The following is a 13113-nucleotide window of genomic DNA, read 5'->3' as shown; positions in this document are numbered from 1 at the left end:
CAGAATAACAGACTAACACACCTACAACAGGACACTAGACTAACAAACCAGCATCAGAACACCAGACGAACACACCTACACCAGAGCACCAGACTAACAAACCAGCATCAGAGCACCAGACTAACATACCTACACCAGAATAGCAGACTAACACACCTGCACCAGAGCACCAGACTAACCCACCGACACCAGAACACCAGACTAACACACCTACACCAGAACACGAAACTAACATACCTACACCAGAAAACCAGATAAGACACCTACACGAGAACACCAACTAACACACCTACACCAGAACACCAGATAAGACACCTACACCAGAACACCAGACTAACACACCTACACTAGAACACCAGACTAACAAACCAGTATCAGAGCAACAAACTAACACTCCCACACCAGAGCACCAGACTAACACACCTACATCAGACCACCAGCCTAACCCACCTACACCAGAATAGCAGACTAACACACCTACACAAGAGCACCAGATTGACACACCTATACCAGAGCACCAGACTAACATACCTACACCATAACACCAAACTAACAAACCAGCATCAGAACACCAAACTAACACGTCTACACCATAACACCAGACTAACACACCTACACCAGAACACCAGACTAACACACCTACACGAGAGCACCAGACTAACACACCTACACCAGAACACCAGACTAACAAACCAGCATCAGAGCAACAAACTAACACACCTACACCAGAGCACCAGACTAACACACCAACAACAGAACACTAGACTAACCCACCTACACCAGAACACCAGACTAACACACCTATGCCAGAACACCAAACTAACACAACTAAACCAGAACACCAGACTAACACAACTACACCAGAGCACCAGACTAACCCACCGATACCAGAACACCAGACTAACACACCTACACCAGAACACCAAACTAACACACCTACACCAGAAAACCAGATAAGACACCTACACGAGAACACCAACTAACACACCTACTACAGAAAACCAGATAAGACACCTACACCAGAACACCAGACTAACACACCTACACCAGAACACCAGACTAACACACCTACACCAGAACACCAAACTAACACACCTACACCAGAAAACCAGATAAGACACATACACGAGAACACCAACTAACACACCTACTACAGAACACCAGGTAAGACACCTACACCAGGACACCAGACTAACACACCTACACCAGAACACCAAACTAACACACCTACACCAGACTGATACACCTACACTATAACACCAGACTAATACACCTACACCATAACACCAGACTAACATAGCTACACCAGAGCACCAGACTAACACACCTACACAAGGACGCCAGACTAACACACCTACACCATAACCCCAGACAAACATACCTACACCGAAGCCCAGACTAATACACCTACACCATAACACCAGACTAACATACCTACACCAGAGCACCAGACTAACACACCTACACCATAACACCAGACTAATACACCTACACCACAACACCAGACTAACATAGCTACACCAGAGCACCAGACTAACAATCCTGCACCAGAACACCAGACTAACACACCTACACCAGAATAACAGACTAACACACCTACACCAGAACACCAGACTAACACACCTACACCAGAACACTAGACTAACAAACCAGCATCAGAGCACCAGACTAACACACCTACACCAGAACACCAGACTAACACACCAGCACCAGAATAACAGACTAACACACCTACACCAGAACACCAGACTAACACACCTACACCAGAACACTAGACTAACAAACCAGCATCAGAGCACCAGACTAACACACCTACACCAGAGCACCAGACTAACACACCAGCATCAGAATAACAGACTAACACACCTACAACAGGACACTAGACTAACACACCTACACCAGAACACTAGACTAACACACCTACACCAGAACACCAGACTAACAAACCAGTATCAGAGCAACAAACTAACATTCCCACACCAGAGCACCAGACTAACACACCTACACCAGACCACCAGCCTAACCCACCTACACCAGAATAGCAGACTAACACACCTACACCATAACACCAAACTAACACACCTACACCAGAACACCAGACTAACACACCTACACTAGAGCACCAGACTAACACACCTACAACAGAACACCAGACTAACACACCTGCACCAGAACACCAGACCAGCACAACTACACCAGAACAACAGACTAACAAATCAGCATCAGAGCAACAAACTAACACACCCACACCAGAGCACCAGACTAACACACCAACACCAGAACACCAGTCTAACCGACCTACACCAGAACACCAGACTAACACACCTATACCAGAACACCAAACTAACACACCTACAACAGGACACTAGACGAACACACCTACACCAGAACACCAAACTAACACACCTACACCAGAACACCAGACTAACACACCTACACCAGAGCACCAAATTAACTCACCTACACCAGAAAACCAGACTAACACACCTACACCAGAACACTAGACTAACCCACCTACACCAGAATAGCAGACTAACCCACCTACACCAGAACACCAGACAAACACACCTATACCAGAGCACCAGACTAACACACCTACAGCAGAACACCAAACTAACACACCTACACCAGAACAGCAGACTAACACACCTACACCAGAACACCAGACTAACACACCTACACCAGAGCACCAGACCAGCACAACTACACCAGAGCACCAGTCTAACAAACCAGCAACAGAACACCAGACTCACACACCTACACCATAACACCAGACTAACAAACCAGCACCAGAATACCAGACAAACACAACCACACCAGAACACCAAACTAACACACCTACACCATAACACCAGACTCACACACCAGCACCAGAATACCAGACTAACACTCCAACACCAGAGCACCATACTAACACACCTACACCAGAACACCAGACTAACAAACCAGCAACAGAATACCAGACAAACACAACCACACCAGAGCACCAAACTAACACACCTACACCAGAGCACCAGATAACACACCTACACCAGAACACCAGACTCACACCAGCAACAGAACACCAAACTAACAAACCAGCATCAGAACACCAGACTAACACACCCACACCAAGCACCAAACTAACACACCTACATCAGAGCACCAGACTAACACACCTGCACCAGAACTCCTGACTAACACACCAGCACCAGAACACTAGACTAATACACCTACACCATAACACCAGACTAATACACCTACACCATAACACCAGACTAACATACCTACACCAGAGCACCAGACTAACACACCTACACCAGAACACCAGACTAACACACCTACACCAGATCACCAGACTAACCCACCTACACCAGAACACCAGACTAACACACCTACACCAGAGCACCAGGCAAACACACCAGCACCAGAAAACCAGACTAACAAACCTACACCATAACACCAGACTAACACACCTACACCAAAGCACCAGATTAACTTTCCTACACCAGAGCACCAGACTAACCCACCTACACAAGAAGACCAGACTAACAAACCAGCACCAGAACACCAGACTAACACACCTACACCAGAGCACCAGACTAACCCACCAACACCAGAACACCAGACTAACACACCTACACCAGAACACGAAACTAACACACCTACACCAGAAAACCAGATAAGACACCTACACGAGAACACCAACTAACACACCTACACCAGAACACCAGATAAGACACCTACACCAGAACACCAGGCTAACACACCAACACTAGAACACCAGACTAACAAACCAGTATCAGAGCAACAAACTAACACTCCCACACCAGAGCACCAGACTAACACACCTACATCAGACCACCAGCCTAACCCACCTACACCAGAATAGCAGACTAACACACCTACACAAGAGCACCAGACTGACACACCTATACCAGAGCACCAGACTAACACACCTACACCATAACACCAAACTAACAAACCAGCATCAGAACACCAAACTAACACGTCTACACCATAACACCAGACTAACACACCTACACCAGAACACCAGACTAACACACCTACACGAGAGCACCAGACTAACACACCTACACCAGAACACCAGACTAACACACCTACACCAGAACACCAAACTAACAAACCAGCATCAGAGCAACAAACTAACACACCTACACCAGAGCACCAGACTAACACACCAACAAAAGAACACTAGACTAACCCACCTACACCAGAACACCAGACTAACACACCTATGCCAGAACACCAAACTAACACAACTAAACCAGAACACCAGACTAACACACCTACACCAGAACACCAAACTAACACACCTACACCAGAACACCAGACTAACACACCTACACCAGAGCACCAGACTAACCCACCGATACCAGAACACCAAACTAACACACCTGCACCAGAAAACCAGATAAGACACTTACACGAGAACACCAACTAACACACCTACTACAGAACACCAGATAAGACACCTACACCAGAACACCAGACTAACACACCTACACCAGAACACCAGACTAACAAACCAGTATCAGAGCAACAAACTAACATTCCCACACCAGAGCACCAGACTAACCCACCTACACCAGAACACCAAACTAACACACCTACACCAGAACACCAGATAAGACACATACACGAGAACACCAACTAACACACCTACTACAGAACACCAGATAAGACACCTACACCAGGACACCAGACTAACACACCTACACCAGAACACCAGAACTAACACACCTACACCAGACTAACACACCTACACCATAACACCAGACTAATACACCTACACCACAACACCAGACTAACAATCCTGCACCAGAATAACAGACGAACACACCTATAACAGGACACTAGACTAACACACCTACACCAGAACACTAGACTAACACACCTACACCAGAACACCAGACTAACAAACCAGTATCAGAGCAACAAACTAACATTCCCACACCAGAGCACCAGACTAACACACCTACACCAGACCACCAGCCTAACCCACCTACACCAGAATAGCAGACTAACACACCTACACCAGAGCACCAGACTGACACACCTATACCAGAGCACCAGACTAAAACACCTACACCATAACACCAAACTAACACACCTACACCAGAACACCAGACTAACACACCTACACTAGAGCACCAGACTAACCCACCTACACCAGAACACCAGACAAACACAACCACACCAGAGCACCAAACTAACACACCTACACCAGAACACCAGATAACACACCTACACCAGAACACCAGACTCACACCAGCAAAAGAACACCAGACTAACAAACCAGCATCAGAATACCAGACAAACACAACCACACCAGAACACCAAACTAACACACCTACACCATAACACCAGACTCACACACCAGCACCAGAATACCAGACTAACACTCCAACACCAGAGCACCATACTAACACACCTACACCAGAACACCAGACTAACAAACCAGCATCAGAACACCAGACAAACACACCTACACCAGAGCACCAAACTAACACACCTACACCATAACACCAGACTCACACACCAGCAGCAGAATACCAGACTAACACACCCACACCAAAGCACCAAACTAACACACCTACATCAGAGCACTAGACTAATACACCTACACCATAACACCTGACTAATACACCTACACCATAACACCAGACTAACATACCTACACCAGAGCACCAGACTAATACACCTACACCATAACACCAGACTAACACACCTACACCAGATCACCAAACGAACCCACCTACACCAGAACACCAGACTAACACACCTACACCAGAGCACCAGGCTAACACACCTACATCAGAGCACCAGACTAACACACCTGCACCAGAACACCTGACTAACACACCTACACCATAACACCAGACTAACATAGCTACACCAGAGCACCAGACTAACACACCTACACAAGGACGCCAGACTTACACACCTACACCATAACCCCAGACAAACATACCTACACCAGAGCACCAGACTAATACACCTACACCATAACACCAGACTAACATACCTACACCAGAGCACCAGACTAACACACCTACACCATAATACCAGACTAATACACCTACACCACAACACCAGACTAACATACCTACACCAGAACACCAGACTAACAATCCTGCACCAGAACACCAGACTAACACACCAGCACCAGAATAACAGACTAACACACCTACAACAGGACACTAGACTAACACACCTACACCGGAACACTAGACTAACAAACCAGCATCAGAGCACCAGACTAACACACCTACACCAGAGCAGCAGACTAACAAACCAGCATCAGAGCACCAGACTAACATACCTACACCAGAGCACCAGACTAACTCACCTACACCAGAACACCAGACTAACACACCTACACCAGAGCACCAGACTAACAAACCAGCATCAGAGCACCAAACTAACACACCTACACCAGAACACCAGACTAACACACTTACACCAGAACACCAGACTAACACACCTACACCAGAACACCAGACTAACACACCTACACCAGAACACCAGACTAACACACCAGCATCAGAGCAACAAACTAACACACACACACCAGAGCACCAGACTAACACACCTACAACAGAACACCAGACTAACCCACCTACACCTGAACACCAGACTAACACACCTATACCAGAGCACCAGACTAACACACCTACAGCAGAACACCAAACTAACATACCTACACCAGAACACCAGACTAACACACCAACACCTGCACACCAAACTAACACACCTACACCGGAACACCAGACTAACACACCTACACCAGAGCACCAGACTAACACACCTACACCAGAGCACCAGACTAACACACCTACAGCAGAACACCACACTAACATACCTACACCAGAGCACCAGACTAACACACCTACACCAGAGCACCAGACTAACACACCTACAGCAGAACACCACACTAACACACCTACACCAGAGCACCAGACTAACAAACCAGCATCAGAGCACCAGACTAACACACCTACACCAGTACACCAGACTAACCCACCTACACCAGAATAGCAGACTAACCCACCTCCAACAGAACACCAGACTAACACACCTATACCAGAGCACCAGACTAACACACCTACAGCAGAACACCAAACTAACACACCTACACCAGAGCACCAGACTAACACACCTGCAGCAGAACACCAAACTAACACACCTACACCAGAACACCAGACTAACACACCTACACCAGAACACCAAACTAACACACCTACACCAGAACACCAGACTAACACACCTACACCAGAGCACCAGACTAACATACCTACACCAGAGCACCAGACTAACAAACCAGCATCAGAACAACAGACTCACACACCTACACCATAACACCAGACTAACAAACCAGTACCAGAACACCAGACTAACACACCTACACCAGAGCACCAGACTAACCCACCTACACCAGAACACCAGACAAACACAACCACACCAGAGCACCAAACTAACACACCTACACCAGAACACCAGATAACACACCTACACCAGAACACCAGACTCACACCAGCAAAAGAACACCAAACTAACAAACCAGCATCAGAGCACCAGACTAACACACCTACACCAGAGCACCAAACTAACACACCTACACCATAACACCAAACTAACATACCTACACCAGAACACCAGACTAACCCACCGACACCATAACACCAGACTCACCCACCAGCACCAGAATACCAGACTAACACACTCACACCAGAGCACCAAACTAACACACCTACATCAGAGCACCAGACTAACACACCAGCACAATAACACCAGACTCTCACACCAGCACCAGAATACCAGACTAACACACCTACACCAGAGCACCAAACTAACACATCTACATCAGAGCACCAGACTAACACACCTGCACCAGAACACCTGACTAACACACCAGCACCATAACACCAAACTAACACACCTACACCAGAACACCAGACTAATACACCTACACCATAACACCAGACTAACATACCTACACCAGAGCACCAGACTAACACACCTACACCAGAACACCAGACTAACACACCAGCACCAGAATAACAGACTAACACACCTACAACAGGACACTAGACTAACACACCTACACCAGAACACCAGACTAACAAACCAGCATCAGAGCAACAAACTAACACACCTACACCAGAGCACCAGACTAACACACCTACACCAGAACACCAGACTACCAAACCAGCATCAGAACACCAGACTAACCCACCTACACCAGAACACCAGACTAACACACCTGCACCAGAACACCAGACTAACACACCTACACCAGATCACCAGACTAACCCACCTACACCAGAACACCAGACTAACACACCAGCACCAGAATAACAAACTAACACACCTACAACAGGACACTAGACTAACATACATACACCAGAACACCAAAATAACACACCTACACCAGAGCACCAGACTAACACACCAGCACCATAAAACCAAACTAACACACCTATACCAGAACGCCCGACTAATACACCTACACCATAACACCAGACTAACATAGCTACACCAGAGCACCAGACTGACACACCTACACCATAACACCAGACTAATACACCTACACCAGATCACCAAACGAACCCACCTACACCAGAACACCAGACTAACACACCTACACCAGAGCACCAGGCTAACACACCTACATCAGAGCACCAGACTAACACACCTGCACCAGAACACCAAACTAACAAACCAGCATCAGAACACCAAACTAACACGTCTACACCATAACACCAGACTAACACACCTACACCAGAACACCAGACTAACACACCTACACGAGAGCACCAGACTAACACACCTACACCAGAACACCAGACTAACACACCTACACCAGAACACCAAACTAACAAACCAGCATCAGAGCAACAAACTAACACACCTACACCAGAGCACCAGACTAACACACCAACAAAAGAACACTAGACTAACCCACCTACACCAGAACACCAGACTAACACACCTATGCCAGAACACCAAACTAACACAACTAAACCAGAACACCAGACTAACACACCTACACCAGAACACCAAACTAACACACCTACACCAGAACACCAGACTAACACACCTACACCAGAGCACCAGACTAACCCACCGATACCAGAACACCAAACTAACACACCTGCACCAGAAAACCAGATAAGACACTTACACGAGAACACCAACTAACACACCTACTACAGAACACCAGATAAGACACCTACACCAGAACACCAGACTAACACACCTACACCAGAACACCAGACTAACAAACCAGTATCAGAGCAACAAACTAACATTCCCACACCAGAGCACCAGACTAACCCACCTACACCAGAACACCAAACTAACACACCTACACCAGAACACCAGATAAGACACATACACGAGAACACCAACTAACACACCTACTACAGAACACCAGATAAGACACCTACACCAGGACACCAGACTAACACACCTACACCAGAACACCAGAACTAACACACCTACACCAGACTAACACACCTACACCATAACACCAGACTAATACACCTACACCACAACACCAGACTAACAATCCTGCACCAGAATAACAGACGAACACACCTATAACAGGACACTAGACTAACACACCTACACCAGAACACTAGACTAACACACCTACACCAGAACACCAGACTAACAAACCAGTATCAGAGCAACAAACTAACATTCCCACACCAGAGCACCAGACTAACACACCTACACCAGACCACCAGCCTAACCCACCTACACCAGAATAGCAGACTAACACACCTACACCAGAGCACCAGACTGACACACCTATACCAGAGCACCAGACTAAAACACCTACACCATAACACCAAACTAACACACCTACACCAGAACACCAGACTAACACACCTACACTAGAGCACCAGACTAACCCACCTACACCAGAACACCAGACAAACACAACCACACCAGAGCACCAAACTAACACACCTACACCAGAACACCAGATAACACACCTACACCAGAACACCAGACTCACACCAGCAAAAGAACACCAGACTAACAAACCAGCATCAGAATACCAGACAAACACAACCACACCAGAACACCAAACTAACACACCTACACCATAACACCAGACTCACACACCAGCACCAGAATACCAGACTAACACTCCAACACCAGAGCACCATACTAACACACCTACACCAGAACACCAGACTAACAAACCAGCATCAGAACACCAGACAAACACACCTACACCAGAGCACCAAACTAACACACCTACACCATAACACCAGACTCACACACCAGCAGCAGAATACCAGACTAACACACCCACACCAAAGCACCAAACTAACACACCTACATCAGAGCACTAGACTAATACACCTACACCATAACACCTGACTAATACACCTACACCATAACACCAGACTAACATACCTACACCAGAGCACCAGACTAATACACCTACACCATAACACCAGACTAACACACCTACACCAGATCACCAAACGAACCCACCTACACCAGAACACCAGACTAACACACCTACACCAGAGCACCAGGCTAACACACCTACATCAGAGCACCAGACTAACACACCTGCACCAGAACACCTGACTAACACACCTACACCATAACACCAGACTAACATAGCTACACCAGAGCACCAGACTAACACACCTACACAAGGACGCCAGACTTACACACCTACACCATAACCCCAGACAAACATACCTACACCAGAGCACCAGACTAATACACCTACACCATAACACCAGACTAACATACCTACACCAGAGCACCAGACTAACACACCTACACCATAATACCAGACTAATACACCTACACCACAACACCAGACTAACATACCTACACCAGAACACCAGACTAACAATCCTGCACCAGAACACCAGACTAACACACCAGCACCAGAATAACAGACTAACACACCTACAACAGGACACTAGACTAACACACCTACACCGGAACACTAGACTAACAAACCAGCATCAGAGCACCAGACTAACACACCTACACCAGAGCAGCAGACTAACAAACCAGCATCAGAGCACCAGACTAACATACCTACACCAGAGCACCAGACTAACTCACCTACACCAGAACACCAGACTAACACACCTACACCAGAGCACCAGACTAACAAACCAGCATCAGAGCACCAAACTAACACACCTACACCAGAACACCAGACTAACACACTTACACCAGAACACCAGACTAACACACCTACACCAGAACACCAGACTAACACACCTACACCAGAACACCAGACTAACACACCAGCATCAGAGCAACAAACTAACACACACACACCAGAGCACCAGACTAACACACCTACAACAGAACACCAGACTAACCCACCTACACCTGAACACCAGACTAACACACCTATACCAGAGCACCAGACTAACACACCTACAGCAGAACACCAAACTAACATACCTACACCAGAACACCAGACTAACACACCAACACCTGCACACCAAACTAACACACCTACACCGGAACACCAGACTAACACACCTACACCAGAGCACCAGACTAACACACCTACACCAGAGCACCAGACTAACACACCTACAGCAGAACACCACACTAACATACCTACACCAGAGCACCAGACTAACACACCTACACCAGAGCACCAGACTAACACACCTACAGCAGAACACCACACTAACACACCTACACCAGAGCACCAGACTAACAAACCAGCATCAGAGCACCAGACTAACACACCTACACCAGTACACCAGACTAACCCACCTACACCAGAATAGCAGACTAACCCACCTCCAACAGAACACCAGACTAACACACCTATACCAGAGCACCAGACTAACACACCTACAGCAGAACACCAAACTAACACACCTACACCAGAGCACCAGACTAACACACCTGCAGCAGAACACCAAACTAACACACCTACACCAGAACACCAGACTAACACACCTACACCAGAACACCAAACTAACACACCTACACCAGAACACCAGACTAACACACCTACACCAGAGCACCAGACTAACATACCTACACCAGAGCACCAGACTAACAAACCAGCATCAGAACAACAGACTCACACACCTACACCATAACACCAGACTAACAAACCAGTACCAGAACACCAGACTAACACACCTACACCAGAGCACCAGACTAACCCACCTACACCAGAACACCAGACAAACACAACCACACCAGAGCACCAAACTAACACACCTACACCAGAACACCAGATAACACACCTACACCAGAACACCAGACTCACACCAGCAAAAGAACACCAAACTAACAAACCAGCATCAGAGCACCAGACTAACACACCTACACCAGAGCACCAAACTAACACACCTACACCATAACACCAAACTAACATACCTACACCAGAACACCAGACTAACCCACCGACACCATAACACCAGACTCACCCACCAGCACCAGAATACCAGACTAACACACTCACACCAGAGCACCAAACTAACACACCTACATCAGAGCACCAGACTAACACACCAGCACAATAACACCAGACTCTCACACCAGCACCAGAATACCAGACTAACACACCTACACCAGAGCACCAAACTAACACATCTACATCAGAGCACCAGACTAACACACCTGCACCAGAACACCTGACTAACACACCAGCACCATAACACCAAACTAACACACCTACACCAGAACACCAGACTAATACACCTACACCATAACACCAGACTAACATACCTACACCAGAGCACCAGACTAACACACCTACACCAGAACACCAGACTAACACACCAGCACCAGAATAACAGACTAACACACCTACAACAGGACACTAGACTAACACACCTACACCAGAACACCAGACTAACAAACCAGCATCAGAGCAACAAACTAACACACCTACACCAGAGCACCAGACTAACACACCTACACCAGAACACCAGACTACCAAACCAGCATCAGAACACCAGACTAACCCACCTACACCAGAACACCAGACTAACACACCTGCACCAGAACACCAGACTAACACACCTACACCAGATCACCAGACTAACCCACCTACACCAGAACACCAGACTAACACACCAGCAC

This window comes from Chiloscyllium plagiosum, unplaced genomic scaffold, assembly GCF_037043375.1.
Source record: "Chiloscyllium plagiosum isolate Xiang-an unplaced genomic scaffold, Cpla_swu_hap1 HiC_scaffold_12, whole genome shotgun sequence".
NCBI classification, from domain to species: domain Eukaryota; kingdom Metazoa; phylum Chordata; class Chondrichthyes; order Orectolobiformes; family Hemiscylliidae; genus Chiloscyllium; species Chiloscyllium plagiosum.
The sequence above is the reverse complement of the archived record's forward strand: the minus strand, read 5'-3'. Positions refer to the sequence as shown.